Source organism: Jaculus jaculus, chromosome 1, assembly GCF_020740685.1.
Source record: "Jaculus jaculus isolate mJacJac1 chromosome 1, mJacJac1.mat.Y.cur, whole genome shotgun sequence".
Classification (NCBI taxonomy): domain Eukaryota; kingdom Metazoa; phylum Chordata; class Mammalia; order Rodentia; family Dipodidae; genus Jaculus; species Jaculus jaculus.
This window is the reverse complement of record NC_059102.1, coordinates 258,264,083-258,270,794: the sequence shown is the minus strand read 5'-3', so window position 1 is coordinate 258,270,794 and position 6,712 is coordinate 258,264,083. Positions and strand designations below refer to the sequence as shown.

Here is a 6,712-nt window from a genome sequence, read left to right as displayed (position 1 = left end):
CTGGAGCTCCTCACCGGCCTCCCCACCCCTACACCTTCTCAGGATACTGAGGCAGTTGTCACCATCTGTCCCCAGGAAGCAGCTCCAATGCTGCCCTCACCCTTTGCCTACTCCGTTCGTTCCTCTTGCATCCTAGAGGGACAGTTGTGAGAGGAGCAAACCCCCTTCCGGCCCCTCAGGCTTCCGGCCTCCAGCCAGGAGCTGCTTGTGGCTTGTTTACTTTGCAGGGCGTGTGGGTGGGCCTGGAGCAGGATTCAGGTGGAGCCCCAGCTGAGGAAAGAGGCCAGAAGGAGTCACTAAGGGCTGGCAGTTTGCAGGTGTGTGCAGGGCAGGCCTGGCAGCGTACCTCCCGTGGCCCAGGAGGGCTTCTGAGGCGCAGAGGCAGGGTGAAAGCCAGCCTGGGTCAGGCCCTGCAGGGAAACCTGGCGTGCCAGAGGGTGTCTCTGGTCAAGGCTCTTGCACCCGGAAGCAAGCAGGGCAGGCGGAGCCTCACCTGGGCTGAGCTATTACCCAGACAAGCCGAGACTAGGCACTGGGCACCTGGGAGGAGAGGAGGCAGCGCGGGCTGTCAGCAGAGGGACCTGCTTCGACCTGGAGGTAAGAGGCTGCTGTTCAGGGTGGGGGCCTTTCTTGGGCAGTGAGTTTGGCTGCCATCTGGCCTACATGACCTTGGCCATGGGTCCCTCAGGTGCAGGAGTCTGTGCTGAGCCCTCGGTCTGTTTAGGGTACTGAATGCTTCCCAAGGGAGTGACTGAGTTAGTGGCTCTGGCTGCTACAGGATCACCCCCTGGTTGTTCAAAGGGTGGGCTGGGTGTGTTCACATGGTGGCCACCCCAGCATTAGGACACTGGCAGCATGTGAGGTGTGTCACCCGTGCTCAGAAAAAGACCCCAGACAGACACGAGGGCCAGAGTGAGGCTTGGGCGCTAGTATGTGGATGGGGAGACAGGCAGCAGGAATGGAACCCCGGTGTCTCCTCACCCTGAGCGGTTTCCTCCTGAGATCCTGAGGGAAACCGGTTTGGTAGCAGGTCACCCTGGTTGTTTGACTTTTAACTAGGAGGAGGAGGAGGAGGGCAGCTTTCTTGGACAGCCAGTAGAGGAACAGAGCGCAGGTGTGCCTGGATCACCCGCTGACAGCCCAGTGTCCCCTTGGCTCTTAACCCAGGCAGCCAAGCTCCAAGAGGCAGGAGGTGGACAGTCAAAGGTGGTCTACTCCTTCCAACTGCTTCCCCCTCCACGGTGACCAAGGACACACCTGGACAGGGAGGAAAAGGCCAGGCCTCAGGTGGGACTCTGGTTTTCCTCCAATCTGGGCTGGTGTTTCCCTTTGTAGCATGAAGGAAGACAGGAGGTTTGGGGGGGGGGTCAGAACAAACACTTCTACTTCTGAAGCCCCAGTGCCCCGCCCCAGCCCATCTCCTGGCCCATACCCAGCCAGACAAAGGTGGGCGGCTGGCGCCTGCTGCCTGCCCCACTGCCTCTGCCAGCTCTGCTCCCTGAGGCTTGTGGGCTGCGCAGTGGGTCCTCGTGTCCCTCTGTGGGCGAGGCGGCTGACTAATGAGCAGCTGTCATTGCTCCATTCCAACTCCTGAGCCACCTGCGCCCCAGCACTTAGGGGGGAGATCCCCGGGGCTCCCTGGCTGTTGGGTAGAGATGCACATGCAGAAGATAGGTGGTGTTGGGGGCGGGGCGTGTGCGCCATACTCTGTAGGATTTCAGAAATGTAGTTACGACTGCAGCTCTTTATTTTACCTGAAGAGAAGTAATAGAGCTGTAATTTCAGCACCCAGGAGGCTGAGGCAAGATGGTGAGTTCAAGGCCAGCTTGGGCTACATAGCAAGACCCTATCTCGAAAATAGGGGACTGAAAGATGATATCAAAAATAAGAGACACTAATTGAGAGGGGGAGGGGATACGATGGAGAGTGGAGCTGTTAAGGGGAATGTGGGGGGAGGGAATTACCATGGTTTATTGTCTATAATTATGGAAGTTGTCAATAAGAAATAAAATAAATAGAGGGAGAGATGGTTCAGTGGTTAAGATGCTTCCCTGCAAAACCTAACGACCCGATTTTGATTCCCTAATACCCATGTAAAGCCAGATACACAAAGGGGTGTCTGCATCTAGAATTTTTATTTGCAGTGGCTGGCGGTCCTGTTGTGCCCATATTCTCTCTCTTTCTCTCTACTTGCAAATAAATTTTTAAAAGAGAGGTGGAGGGTTGGTCATGGTGGCACATGCCTTTAATCCCAGCACTCGGGAGGCAGAGGTAGGAGGATCACTGTGAGTTCAAGGCCACTGTGAGACTATATAGTGGATTCCAGGTCAGCCTGGACTAGAGTGAGACCCTACCTCAAAAAAACAAAACAACAACAACAAAAAGAGGTGGAGGGAACAGGCAGGGAAGGGAGAAAGAAGAGAGCTGGAGTCTGGTTTCCAGAAAAGAAATGGAAGGTGTTTTCTTTGTGACTTCCCAGGTGCGTCTCCTCAGCCTGCACACTGACAATCTCCAATGTGTATGTGTCTGGAGGCCGAGCTGGGGACATGGAGAGTACAAAGCCAAGACGCTGCATTCTGGGCACTCTGTGGCAATGTTACTTGCAAGGTAGAGCTAGCCCTGCCATCTTTGCTGTGCCACCTTGTGGGTAGTCACAAAACCTCTGGGGGCTCATTGGTCTGCCTTAGCACACGAGTAACAATGTGTCACAGCTTGATCAGAGGGCAGCTGGCCCAAGTGTGGTGTCCGAGCAGCTGCCATTCAAACCTGCTAGGGTAGGACCTAGGGAAAGGCTCCCCAGAAGGGGCACAAGTGTGGAGCTGTCAACAGAGCTGGCATGGCTTTAGGCAGGGGCACTGCTGACCTCAGAGTAGGTCTGGCTTTGTAGCTGTGGAGGGTCCACAGTGGGGAGTAGGATGCTAAGGTCGGGGGGAGACAGGAGTGGCTGTGATCCCCCCAGAGGTGCTAGATTTTGGCTGCAACCTTCATTTTACACATGAGGAAACTGAGGCACAGAAATGTCAAACCCAAGAAATTTAATACAAGCCTTTATAGCCAACTATTAGGGATTTTAGGGCAATGCTAGGGAGATCAGGCTGGGTGAATGGTTTGGAGCCTCCCGGTTTCAGGATTTCCTGGGCTTGGCTGCCTCTAAGTAGGGTACTGAGCAGGGGTTCCCTAGGAGTTGTACCCCAAGGAAGCTGCATTGTTGGTCCAGATACAGAACAGGAAGGCCTAAGCAGAACACCCTCCCCAGTCTCCTAGGCCGCTGAAAAGACTTGTGTTCAAAGGCGGTTGGGGTGTCCGGAGAGGATCCCAGGCCTCTGGTTGCTGGAAGAGAGGCCCAGGCTGGTGGGCCTGTGACTGGAGTGACAAAGGCTTGTTCCAGATGCCTTGTCTTTGCTCTGGGATCAGTGGCTTCTGAATGCTGAGAGGCAGGGGCATGGCCAGATTGACTTTCTGGGCCTGTTCTGCTGGCTCTAGCCATCTTGCCACATGCCTTTAGGGGGCCAAGCCAAGGGTCAGACATTGAGTCATGCTAAGACATGAAGAGGAGGCAGTGGCCCTGTCTTCCCTCTGTCTCAGGCAAGTGGGCACCCAAGTGTGCCTATGTCCTGTGGGCAGAGACCAGCGGGGGTGGCCCTTGGAGGCAGCCAGCCTGAACTTGGCATTCTGGAGTGGCCCCTTCTCCTCGGACAGGAACAATGAGACCACAGAGAAGGAACACAGCCTGCCTTCCTCTGTCTGAGTGGGGCCCAAGGCCACTTCTTGTTGGCATGTGGTCAAGATACATTGGCACTAAGAGAGTCCTGGGGGAGGGCTGTGTGTACTTCATGATGATATTGTGACGTGGGCTGATGTTTATTGGGTCTTTACTGTGTTCTGGGCATCTTGCTCAAGGATTTACAAAGTCACTCCGCTTGCAACTGGAGAAGCCTGGATTTGAACTGCTCTTGTCCATTCAAAACCTACTCCTCTGGAGTAGTCACCCCTCTACAGCTAGAGAGCCAGACCTATCCTGCCTTCCCCTCTGATAAACGGGGCAAATCCCCCCTTGCAAGGTAGTGGGAGAAAATGATAGGAACTTTGAGGTGTTTGTGAGATTGATAGAGCCACTCTTGGCACTTGGCTGGGCTTTAATCCAGGAGTTAGGGTGCCAGAGGGATGGCCATGTCACACAAAACTTTCATGGAGTTGTGGCCTCCAGGATCTTGTCTTAAGAATTCCAAGAATGAAATGCATAGACCATAGAGGGCAAAGAAAGATTTTATCATAAAGCTGAACAGAAGGAAAGAAGGAAGAGCTCCTGTAAAGCGGGAGGAGGTCCCCAGAAATAGGAAAGCCCACTTGGAGACTCTCATTGGGGTCTTTTATGGGAATTTACTGGATGAGGCTGAGCCAGTCAGTCCAGTTCCCGAGCCAGGAGTCTAAGTGTTTTGTGATCTTCTTTACATCCTCTGGTCGGACTTCTAGAGAAGGGGAACTCCTTTAGGGAAAAGGATAAGAAAAATCAAGACTCCCCCCCCCCACCCCCACCCTCCCTTACGGGCTGAAGGACATCTACTGATACCCTTGCTACCTAGCCAATTGCTGTCTCCTTCACCTCTCTGAAGAGGCCACCCTAACTGCATTAAAAAAAAAAAAAAAAAAAAAAAAACACCAACCACTTGCCTGGCACGGTGTAAGTGTGTAATGAGGGAGCTGTCCTGTGTAAGGGGTGGAGGAAGAGAGGACTGCTGGGTAGGGACACAGGGACCCCTGCTGGCATCTGACTATGTATGAGTCTTCAAAGACCATAGTCCCAGGGCTTTAAAAACTGGATGCAGGTAAACATGGGTAGGATACCTGCCTAGCTCCTCCCCTTGGGAACTAAGACAGCAACAGCAGTCTTAAAACTCCAAATAAGGGAAAAGGCGAAACAGACCTAGGCAGTCTCATCTCTCTCCTTCCGCCCCCTGAACTGGCATCAATTCCTTATAACCCAAGGCCCTGGCTTGAATCCCTATGAGACTTAGCTCTTTTAATGGTCAATTGCCGCCCCCCCACCCCCACCGCTTCCCCCTCATCTTGGGCCTACCCTCCCCAGCCAAGGGATGGGCGGTAGGTAGGAGGCCAGCCTGTACTCACAGTACACAGCTGCCTTTGTGAGGGCGGCTGAGTCACATGAGCACTGCCATCCCTGCTGCCCTGGGGCAGCATGATGGGAGGTGGCATTATCACGGGACTGTGGCCGCCCCCACGCTTGTGGGAAGGTTTTCCCACGGGAATGAGAAGACAAGCAAGGAGGTAAGTGGGAGCGTGGGTCCTAAGGCACCTACTGCATCACAAGCTACAGAGTGCTCAGTCGCTGTGGAAAGGTCCTGTCTCTGAGCCTCAGTTTCCTTCTCTGCTAAATGAACCCACTGTTCCTGTTGTATAAAGGGGACATTGGATGTCCAAGCGCTCTGCAGAGGGGGAGGAAACTGTGGATTTGATGACGATAGAGTGACGTGGGCTGATGTTCATTGGGTCTTTACTGTGTTCTGGGCAGCTTGCTCAAGGGTTTACAAAGTCACTCAGCTTGCAACTGGACAAGCCTGGATTTGAACTGCTCTTGTCCAGTCAAAACCCACCTTGAGCCAGCAAGAGGGGGTTGGAAAAGAGGTATCCAAGAAGGGCAGAGTCCCTGACCTGCATATCCCCAAGTCTAGGCTCAGTTTCCCTGAGGTTGGCCCTTCAGGCTCAGCCAGTTGTCCCCGAGGGGCCAAACCAGTGGGGCACCTGCACCTTTTGCAGAATGTGCTGGCCAGCAGGGCTCAGGTGACAAGGAAAGGCGTCTCTTCAATGCAGGTAGGACCCAAGCATGCTCAGGGCTCCTTGGCAAAGGAGGGCATAGCATGTTAGTGTTTACAAGGCTGGCTCATGCTCCCTGCCACCCTGCTGCTCCTAACGGGCAAGTTGGGGGACTGTGGCTGAAGGCTCCTGCAGTCACTCTAGCCACATCCTCCATCTTCTCTATGGCCAGGCATCAGCCACCATTGGCTGCCTCGTCTCTGTGTCCTGGGGTCCATGTGTCCCTGGAGATCGCTCCTAAGTGTCTAGGGAGCAGGTGGTGCTATTTTTATCCTCAACTGTCAGTGAGCCGTTGGTTGGGGAGAGATGTTTGCCAGAGTCACCCAGCTGGCAGAGCCCACTATGGAGGCCAGCTGGCCTGGGTTCTCTTTCATACAATAAAGGGACATCTTCAGTTCTCTGTATTTCCCCGACCATCTCTGGCTCTGTCACTAGCCAGTAATGACCTTGACCTTCTCTGAGTCTCTGGAGCCCTTTTTACTGCCGAGCTCTGGCACAGTATTTTCAATGGTTGTGGGAGCAAAGGGGATTCGGGGCTCCTCTCGTGCTGCAGGGCCACCCCTGTCCTGCTGTGCCCAAGGGCAGCCTCTTTCCTGCTACCCCCATCTGCACCCTGCCCCCACTCCTATGTGCCAGGGTGCTTCTGTCATCTGCCTTCTCCCCACCACTGCTTTCTCCAGCCTCCTCTGGTCCCTTAGACCACAATCTCCTCTGCAACCCACCCTCTCTATCCATCTCGATGGCCACATCTGGACCCTAGTCACCAGTCCATCCCTTCTCAAGCCCACTCCACCTCGTTCAAGCCCCTTACGTGGACCCCAAGCTCCTCAGGCTTTGCGAGACACAATCACCTTTGCGTCTTGTTAAGCTCCAGGTTCAG

General features: G+C 54.3%; 1 protein-coding gene across 1 annotated transcript in view; it reads left to right on the top strand.

Annotated features, from left to right (window-relative positions):
- Positions 1 to 399: 399 nt before the first annotated feature.
- The window catches only part of Adgrg1 (adhesion G protein-coupled receptor G1), a 39,007-nt gene continuing 32,694 nt past the window's right edge, over positions 400 to 6,712 (top strand). The window contains exon 1 of the mRNA XM_045131868.1: positions 400 to 597. The gene's annotated coding sequence lies outside the window, so the exon portion shown is untranslated. The remainder of the gene's footprint in view (positions 598 to 6,712) is intronic.